Genomic DNA, 11,051 nt, shown 5'->3' with positions numbered 1-11,051 from the left:
CAAACGCGGATGGATATACGCCCGGATTCGACAGCCTGCGGGCATCAGCTAGCAAGTTCCAAGGGGGACAGGCTTCGCCACCGAGTGTGGGGGTCCTCTCAGAAACACCCTACGCGTTTCGAAAGTCTTGCTTTCTTCCTCAGGGGTAAACGTAGTATAAAAAAGTAGTCCCTGTGTGTCCCGATATATATAGTCCCGTGTTTAAGGTGCAGTACATCAAAATAAACTTGATCATGCGCAGATGTGTGCTTTGGGACTCTCAGCGTCTCGAACATAAACATGAACACAAAAACAGACACAAAACATGAAATGACATGTAATACACAATCAATAAATAATGCAATAATAGATTTACACTGTCTGAAAGCATAAAAATAATAATAGTTACAACAAATAAAGACAATAGAACATAAAAGATATATAGCCTAATTTCAGGAACATCATTGATAATAATAAACAACAATTGTGTACCCTATATGAGAAGTATGTTGAGCAGAATTAAAAATAACTTCAACAGTAGACCATATAAAATTGGTGTGAAGTAATATGTGCCCATGTAGTGGGTAGATGAATGTGATTATGCTGTGTAGGTATGGGAGTAAATAGGATGTGTATAAATATGATATGTATAAAATAATATATAAATATTTAAGTAGTGATTTATATCAAGTGTGAGTGAAGAATATATCATATGATATATGATAAGCAATAGTGCAATAGTGAAAATGTACATAAGTGAATTTATTAGAGTGCATACAATTGTGTATGCTGTGATGGTGGGGATATATATAGCTTATTACAATATTAATTGCAACGTAATGCTAATCATATAACCTATTACAAATATAACTTATACGTGATATTTAGATAAAATGGTGAAGCTCTCCAGTGATAATTACAAAAAATTAAATTGTAATATAAATGTAAATTAATAAACTCGAGCATGTGTACTGTTGTTTAATACCAGAGCCCTGTATAATGGAGATAAGATAATCCATTTGTGGAGTTAGATGCTTCATCATTCCAGAAGGAAAGGTTTCAGGTCGAATTCAATGTTAAGCCCGAGGGGGGTGAGTGTTTTCAGTTCGTAAATCCAAAAGGATTCTCTTTTACCTAATACCCCTCCCCTATTTCCACCACGCCAATTGGTCGTGACAGCCTCTATCGCTACACATTTTAAACCTCTAGGGTCTTTATCATGCACTTGGAGGAAATGGCTCGATACGCTATGTGTATCCAGACCTCTTTTAATGTTGTAAATATGTTCATAGAGCCGACGTTTAATCGGTCTAGTGGTCATACCCACATACTGCAGACCGCAAGGACATTCAAGGAGATAAATAATATTCGTGCTATTACATGTGATGTGTTGTTGTATGGTATATTGTTTGGAAGTTTGAGTGGATGTGAAAGTTAATTGTTTAGAACTGAATCTACATGCTGTGCATGTATTACATGTATAATACCCTTTCGTAACATTTTTGTTTGTATTTGTTTGGAATCGACTGTTGAATCTGAGTGGACAGCTAGGGGCCAACTTTTGGCCTATATTTGATGCTTTAGTGAATATTATTTTGGGTTTTGGTGGAAGTATTTTAGATAGGTCAGGGTCTTTTCTCAGGATTGGCCAATATTTTTGAATAATCTTCTTAATTCCTGGTGCCATCTGGTTGAATTGTGTAATGAATGGTAATTGAGTATGTGTATTGGATGATTTGGATTTGTACTTAAGAAGGGTTGATCTGTCTATTGCTTCGACCTCAGAGATGACTTTATCAAGATGATTAGATGAATAATTTCTATCGATAAATCTATCTCTAAGGTCCTGTGCTTGTGTTTGAAATGCTTCTGGTGTTGAACTGTTTCTTTTGAGTCTGATGAATTGGCCTTTGGGGATGTTATCGATCCACGCAGGGTTGTGATGGCTGTTGGCGTGTAGATAATTGTTAGCCTGAACCTTTTTGAAATGAGTTTTAGTATGAATGGTGTTGTTGCAAATGTATATAACTAAATATAGAAACTCTAAAGAAATATTACTTGAAACAAATGAAAATTTTAAATTGAATGGATTATTGTTCATATATACTTGGAAACTATCTAGTTCCTCTAGTGAGCCAGACCAAATAAAGAAAATATCGTCTATGTAGCGCCGCCATAAGACCAGGTTCGCTCCAAAGGGACAGTTGGACCAGATGTATTGATTTTCCCAACTGCCCATAAATAAATTTGCATAACTTGGAGCAAACCTGGTACCCATGGCGGTGCCACATATCTGCAAATAATATGAATCATTAAAATTAAAATAATTGTGAGAGAGTATAAATTGAATTCCTGTGGTAAGAAATGATTTAACTGATGATGTGATGGATGAATCATTATCTAAAAATTGGCCAACAGCCTCACAACCCTGAACGTGGTCGATAACGGTGTAAAGTGATGTGACGTCGGCTGTAACTAAATAAAAATGTGATTGCCATTGAATGTCCTTGATTGTCTGCAGCATGTGGGTAGTGTCCCTAAGATATGAAGGGAGTTTTATGACAAACGGTTGGAGATAATGATCAATGAATTGTGACAGATTTGATGTAAGGGACCGGATGCCTGACACAATGGGGCATGCCGGCGGTTGTTCAAGATTTTTATGAATTTTAGGTATAATATAAAAAATAGGAATTATAGGAAATGGATTGTACAAAAATTCAAATTCATGTTTAGTGATGGCATTTGTATCCAATCCTGTATTAAGAAATGTAAGTAATTGTTGTGAGTAATTGTCAGTGGGATTGGAGGGGAGGGGTTGGTAAGTAGAGACATCTTCAAGAATACGCATTGATTCTTGAAGATAGTATGTTTTATCCATAATTACCAATCCCCCTCCCTTGTCGGCTGGCTTCATTACGATCGAGCCATTCTCTCCAAGTGCACGCAACAGTTGTTTTTCCTCCATATTGAGGTTATGTGTCGTTAATTTGTAGTTTCGACTCTGCTGTTCCAGGTCGTCGGCGACCATTTGTGCAAAGGTATTGACAAACGGTCCACCAGCGAACCTGGGAAAGAAAGTAGATGGTTTTTTAAACGTGGAATGGATGATAGGTGCAGGGTTAATAGGGAGATTAGAACTACTGTCCTGGCGTGACACTGCGTCTTGGACAAAATATTTTTTTAGACATAACTTTCTGACATATTTTTGTACGTCTATGTACAGTTGGAAGCTGTTCGGGCCTATAACCGGGGCAAAAGATAGTCCTTTTGAAAGAACCGCCTTTTCTTTATTAGATATTGGTTGTTGGCTGATGTTAAATATGTTAGTGTAGGTGGGAGTTACCGTCTGAGTTCTTTCCCTAGTCTTTCTGCCTCCTCTCTTTCCTCTAATGTGTTTTTTCTTTTTCTGTCCTTTGATGTCCCTTCTTTCCCTAGCAGATCTTTTATAGCTTCTCTGGCATTCTGCTGCTCTCGTGTCCTCCGCCAGGAAAAAAAAGAAAAGGTAGGTTTATCCTCTTTAGTTTTGTTAGAGCTATTAATTTCTTGCTCAAAGTCCACCAGTGGTTGATACTTATTACTGTGCTGATATTGCTCAAAGATGCTGTCGATTTCCCTATCTAGATGTTCAATTGGTGTTTCAGGATTGTTTAATTGATTGGGCTTGACACGTCTATCGACCCTCTTAGGTTTGGGGGACAGAAATTGTACCGGTTTGGGTGTAGTCTCCTTACTACTAATAATCACTTTTTTGTAGTGATTCGGTATCTTATGGGAATAATCCTTAGGAGTGGTGGCTTTGGGATGTCTATATTTAGCATTATCTTTGGATGTTTTCTTCCAACTTCTATAGCACCCCGTCTTATAGTCTATTCTGTCCCTTTGAAATTTAGACTATTTGCGACCTATAGTTTCCCTCTGGAAAGTCTCCATCTTTATTTTAATTTTATTTTCCAGAGCTGGCAACTCGCTATGATCTTTAAAGACCTCAAACTGTTCCTTTAAATGATTGATCTCACTATCCAACGTCTGTAGCAGAATTTTGCGCTTGGATTGGTACCTTGTTTATGTTTATTTGACAGGTCTTTCAGTTTGGCCTATAGCAGAACAATTTTTGTGATCCTTTCACGTTTTATTTTGGCCGCGATACTGATAAAAGTACCTCGTAATTTTGCTTTGTGCGCTTCCCATAATGTCAGATGGGAATCGACAGTGCCTTTGTTTAGTCTAAAGAATATGTCTATATCGCCATTTATTGATTGAGATATCTCTGGGATTTTCAGTAAAGATTGAGTTTCCAATTTGCTCCTGATCTGTCTAGTGCATATTGGGTGCACCTTAGCTCAATATGACCATGAAATATCATGGATCCCAGCATGGGAGATCTTCGGGACCAGTCTGCTCGATATAAAGAAGTTATCGATTCTGCTTCTGCTATAGATTGTGTGAGGGTGTGAGAAGAAGGTGTAATCCTTTTCAAAGGGGTGGAGCTCTCTCCAGATATCCACAAGGTTGTTCTCCCGTAGACCTATATTCAAAGTGTCTGGATTGTCTCCACTGTTGATTTTAAGGGTCTATCTAGCTTAGGGTTCATAACAACATTAAAGTCGACAGCCGCTATTAGATATCCTTTTGTCACTTTATTCAGAGCATTTAGACTGATGTAAAAAAGGAAGGTCATGCTCACAGGGGGCATATACGGCGGCTACTGTTATGGGTTGGTTATCAACCGTATCTGTAAATATCAGGTATCTACCCTCCCTGTCTTTCTTTATCAGGTCTACTTTAAATGCAAATCTATTGTGAAAGAGTATCGCCACCCCTCTTTTCTTTTTGTTGTTGGAAGATACATAGAACTGCCTGCAATGTTTGTCCATGTACTTTTATTACTAAAGTGTGTTTTTTGTAGCATAACTATATCTGCATGTCTTCTGATATACTCTGCCATTGCTACACGCCTTTTCCCTGGGTTGTTTAGGCCTTTCACATTATGGAAGATTATAGTTACTACCATCTTAACTTATCTGACCTACTAATTCCTGAAATTGATTTAGGATCTAGACCGGGCTGGATTCTCTTTACCATATGATGTTCTTTAAGGTGCCCAAATTCGACCTTTATAAAGTGTCCTAAAGAGGATGGACCTAACCTGAACAGGGGTGTGGGAGGGGGGGCGGGTGAATGAAAGGGAACAGGTTTGGAGAACCAGATTTTGTCAATGACGAAACTGGTTCTCTTGCTCTTGGGATAGAACTGACAGCTGGTGCACCCAAATGGGAGTCCAGTGATCCATTTGGAATCGGATATCAGAGTCCCAAGGGTCTTGATTGAGTGCCTGGGGAACCTCCAGGTCACTATTGAGGCGCAGGCAGACAGCCGGGGTATTTCCACCCACCCAGTCACTTTCCGGCACAGCAAAATACAAATGACACTATAACACTATAACATAATTCGACGTGTTATATAACAGTAATACTTGAAAAAACAGAAATTTAATAACTTGGTCCAGTATGAAAGCAGTCAATGTGTAGTTAGAGACCTCCGGATCCCGATCCAAACAGTCCTCAGGAGTGCAGATAGGCTATCTCTATGTGTGACGTGACTCATCTTAGGATCTAGTCTGGGACCTATCTCCACCCCCCTGACTGGCCGTCCAGAGAACCTCTACTTTGTATACCTCCACTCCTTGATCATTCTACTCCTGCTTCTGTTCAGCCCTATATATGTTTAGCTGAGTCTCTCTGTTAGCTTGCCAGGTTTCTTTAAGTGTGTATCGAGTGCCTATTGCTAACAACCTGCTGTGAGTATGATCTCTGTGTCTCTCAGAGCAACCCTGGGGTCTCAAGTGCTTGGACCTCTATACTGGACCCTTTTCCCCCATAACTCTGATGAAAATTCTCATCCCTCTCTGGGGCGTTATAACTGAATTAATTGGTAACCTTCTAACATCTAATGTCTCACAACCACCTCTCCCCTAACTTCTTCTATTTCTATTTTGGAGCTTACTATTCTGGTTCTACGGCCTGTATAATTTCCCCTTACATTCATCTAGGTCTCTGTGGGGGATGGGTTTATTACTATGCGTGTGTCTCAGGTCCCCGTCCAGTGACCTTATCTCCAGCTCCCCATCTCCCACACGTCTTTTCTTTTCCTTTGTAGACAGCGGGATACGGCCCTAGATCAATATTTGTGTAGAGGGACCAGCAACAGGACTGGGACGCCAGATCATGTGTAACCATTGGACTGTCTCCCACCTCCTGCACGGGTATACTGGTTCATTGTTTGTCCGTCCCATCTGTGTAATGAAGCTCCAGGTCGTTAAGCCTCCCCAAGTTCTCTGTGCTTTGGCCCCTGTCCATACTTTCGGATCATAATTCCAGACGTGTAATTCTTAGTTCCTATTACAGACCCCGACTGCCCCCCCCCCGCTCAAACCCCTGTCACTCTGCAACAGTACAGTTGGTACTCACGGTTGGCAGAGGCTCCCATTTTTTATGGTATCCGGCTTTATACGAAGTCATGGTGCTGCTGCACTTCTTTCCCCTTTCCCCCTCCCCCCACCCCCAACGCCAAACCACGCCCCTCCCCACTAATGCTTTTCTTAGGTGCTGTTGTCTTCTGGGGATACCATTGCCTTTGTCCGACCTGTCTGGTGGGGTTTCTCCAATGTGTTGGACCTCCGAGGACGATCCGTGGTCAGGTGCTCCAACGTTGAGTCCGGTAGGAGCCTGTCCCGTTAGGCTGCTGCCGCTACTGTCAGAATCCAAAATGGCCACCACTCCATGCACTGCCGTGTCCAGGGGAGGTACAAAATGGGGTAAGACCCCTTAAGAGCTTAATTGGTGTAATTGGCATCAATGAGTGGGCTTATCCCTCCGATCCCGTGCCGTAGCCTTCATTTCCTTCCACGCTGGATCAGGGGGGGACTCCTCTGCAGACTGAACGTTAGTAGAGTTGGTATTTAGGCCCAGTTTTCGCAGGAATGCCTCTCCGTCCTCTAGGCGTCTTAAGATGATTGCCGCACCAGAAGACCGAAGGGAAAGATCCAACGGTACCAGAACCCTTTGTCTCTTAGGGTTTTGGTGATAGGAAAGAGGTTTTTCCTTTTTGAGAGTGTGGTGGGGACAAATCTTGAAATGCCAGCAGCTTGATTCCCTCATATTCAATGGAGTTTGTAGCCCTGGTAATCTGACAAAGTGCATCTTTCACACAGAAAAAGTGAAAGCGCAATATGATGCCCGGGGGGGGGGGGGTTCCTGGCTGAAGCTTAGAATGAAGTGCCCTATGACAGCGATCTAGGTGTAGGTCTGACTCTGACCTGTCTGACAGCATGTATGCCAGCCATCTTGAAACAAATTCTTCAGGGTCTGTGATGGCCTCCGGGACTCCACACAGCCTTATATTGTTGGGCCTGTCCTTTTTCTCCGTATCTTCTTGCTTATCAGCTAGGTCAGAGATCTTAAATGAGCAGTTGTTTTTTGTTCTTTTGGAGTGCTCTAATGGTGGAGTCCAGGCGTTTGCAATCGTGTCTGTTCTTTCCCCAATGTTGTTGATATTCCTTTGTAGTTCAGCCAATTCTTTTTGGAAAAATGATTTTATTTCTCCACAGAACTCTTTCAGATCACTTTTGGTCACCAGCTGTTGATCTCTTTTGTCGCTCTGATCCTCCGATCTGTCCCCATCAGATTCAGAACCCTCTTGTGGGGTTTGTGCTCTGGAGCCTCCCGCTTGCGCCATATCACTTTTATTAAAGTAATCCGTTAGCAAGGAGGAGGATTTTCATGATTGAGCTCTCGTAAGCATCCCGTAAGTATCCGGTCCCTATGCTTTAGCTCGTCTCTCTTGTTTGTGCGTTTTAAGTGCCAATTATTAGCTTAAATTGTGCTGGTAGAGACGGAGCTCACACATCAAGCTTCCATCCACTCGGCTGTCGTGCATGCGCCCCCATGTTGTGTCTTCTATGGCACAGCCATTTCAAATACTTTTTAAAACCATGAAGTAATGCCGGTAGATTTACCAGTGAGTATCTCGTGAAACAGTGGATCCCCAGAGCTGAAATTTGTTAGTTTTAGCTTAAGAGGACCTCTGTGTCCCATCCTGTTAAAAAAAAGGTGAGGGGGCCAGTTAGAAGGCATTTCTGCTTTAAGTGCTGAAGTGGACAGCTTTAGTAGCTACGCAGGAGCATTGAATTTGAAGACATACATTATGGACTCCCCTTAATAACTCTCCCTAAGATTTACAGTGGCTGCAACACTGTTTGTGTCAAATCCTCACATTTAGTGGGATTACCTTCTAAAGCTGAAATATATATCCACTATTATCATATTTTATTCTTGTTGTCGCATATTCATATATATATATATATATATATATATATTTTTTTTTAAGTTATGGTGGGTGAAAAGGGTGACAGAAAACTTCCACCGTTAGCATATAGCCAATAAAGAATATCACTTGTGAGCACATTCACATGTCTTAGACAGGTCTGCAAACCTGCCTTTCAACTATTATCACCTCGCATACAATGCTCCCACTGCTGCAAGGGATTCTGGGAAATGACATGCAAATCAGCACACGTGTCACCTTTTGCCTGGAATATCCATTCACATGGAGCCCATTCAAGCTGATGCATCGCTGTTCACACAGCTTTTAAACACAGCATGGGACGAGTAAAGCAAGTACAAGCCACTCACAGACATGTTTCAACCTTGATGGGTATCATCAGTGTGAGGTTGGTTTATACTTGCCTTGAAATATTTGTAGGCTAAGTAGGTTTACTATACATTGTTTATGTAGTCAGTGTAGTTTTTTGTGCTCCTGCATATTTTTGTATAACACTGCAGTACTGCTGCACACACACACCTGACTTCACATATGTTATTACTCCAGTTTCTCTGTCATCCTTAACCGGCCGGTTATTTTCCCATGTGGGATCTCTTTGACCCCAATGTGGAATTTGTGTTAGGTTTCTTACCTGCATTTGAATCACTGGAGTTTGATATTCTCTCACACTGTAGGCTTTTCGTGTCTGCTAGATTTTTCCCTGATTGTTTTTATTTTATATGTCATTTTGTGTTCTCTCACTGCTCTTTTTTGCCATCGTACCATGATTATTAAATTGTTTCTGATTCTCTTTTGTTCAGCTTTGTGCATTCTTTGGATTTGAATGCGTGTTTTGGGACTTTCTGTCTTTTTGTGTTGTATATATATATATATATATGAAAAAGAAAAAGAAAAGAATCCCACCAAAAGCACTCTAGCAAAAATAAATAGTAATTGGATTTATTGAATAAAAAAAAAACACATATGGATTACAAAAATAGTTAAAACTGTCCCCACGGGACCCAAAGACACATTAATTCTGGTTTATGCACAAAATTAATAATATATAGTGCATTCTGATATAATGGAACCAGAAAATATGAAAAGGACCTGCTCTTAAAACCCTAGACCGGCCGGTCAAAGTAAATAAGGGTTAATGAATATGGGGACACTAAAGTAATCTACCAATATAGTACCACCCAACAACCACCAACAGAATATTTGACACAAATCAAGAACCATATAATGTCTGTGCAATAGTCACCAAACGATGATAGGTGTAAGAGTCCTGTGAAGGAAGTGGTGTGGCAGCAAAATTGCAGAGATTAGTGTCCAATCAGTCCTGAGTCAGGATTATATATATATATATACACACAGTGTTCGACAAACCCAGTCCCCTGGTAGCTGGGGGCGACTCGAAATTGCCCCTTGGCGAATGGCCCAAGCAGCCCAAGTGCTGTTTAAATTCCCCTACTCGCGCTGAATTTCCAACGCCCGCTGGAGAAAAAAAAAAAAAAGCCGGAGGCGCATTCATGTTGCTGCAGGAGTTTATCCCGCCTCCGTCTCCCTGAACAGCGCTTTTCCTCCTTCCCCGCCTCTCTGAGTCACGTTTTTTCTCCTCCCCATCAGTCATGGCAGCCAGAGAGCGCTTCCGCAGGCCCCAAGTGTCCCCTGCATATCCCCGCAGGCCCCCGCATAACCCCAATGGCTGCTGCATACCCCCGCAGACCCCTGCATACCCCCAATGGCCCCCACATACCCCCAATGGCTACCGCATACCCCCAATGGCCCCACATACCCTCAATGGCCGCTGCATACCCCCAATGGCCGCCGCATACCCCCAATGGCCCCCGCATACCCCCAATGGATGCCGCATACCCCTAATGGCCCCCACATACCCCCAATGGCCACCTCATGCCCCCGCAGGCCGCCGCATACCCCCAATGGCCGCCGCATACCCCCGCATACCCCCGATGTCTCCTGCAGGCCCCTGATGTCGCCCGCAGGCCCCCAATGACTCCCACATACCTCCAATGGTGAGCGGGACTCCCGACGCTGGTTCCGCTTGAGCAGCTCAGTTTCTGGTAGTGTGTGTGTGTGTGTGAGACAGAGAGAGAGAGTGAGAGAGAGTGTGTGTCTGTGTGTGTGTGAGAGAGAGAGTGTGTGTGTGTGTGAGTGAGAGAGTGTGTGTGTGTGTGTGTGTGTGAGAGAGAGTGTGTGTGTGAGAGTGAGTGTGTGTGTGTGTGTGAGAGTGTGAGTGTTGAGTGAGAGAGAGTGTGTGTGTGTGAGTGAGTGAGACTGTGTGTGACTGAGAGTGTGTGTCTGAGAGTGTGTGTGTGAGAGAGTGTGTGTGAGAGTGTGTGTGTAAGAGAGTGTGTGTAAGAGAGTGTGTGTGAGAGAGTGTGTGTGTGTGAGAGTGTGTGTGTGAGAGTGTGTAAGTGTGTGTGTAAGTGTGGGAGTGTGTGTGAGGGGGTGGGATGACTGACTGGGTGACTCTGTCTCTCTATCACTCTCCCTTTCTCTCTCTGTTACTCTCTCACTCTCTGTCTCTCACCCTCTGTGTGTGTGTGTGTGTGTGTCTCTCTCTCTCTCATTGTGTGTCACTCTCTCTCTCTCTGTGTCTCTCTCTCTCTGTGTCGCTATCTCTCTCTCTGTGCGTCGCTCTCTCTCTCACCCACACTCTGTGTCTCTCTCTCTCTCACCAACACTCTGTCTCTCTCTCACACTGTCTCTGTCTGTCTCTCTCTCAC

This window comes from Ascaphus truei, chromosome 1, assembly GCF_040206685.1.
Source record: "Ascaphus truei isolate aAscTru1 chromosome 1, aAscTru1.hap1, whole genome shotgun sequence".
Lineage (NCBI taxonomy): Eukaryota > Metazoa > Chordata > Amphibia > Anura > Ascaphidae > Ascaphus > Ascaphus truei.
This window is presented reverse-complemented; position numbering follows the sequence as displayed.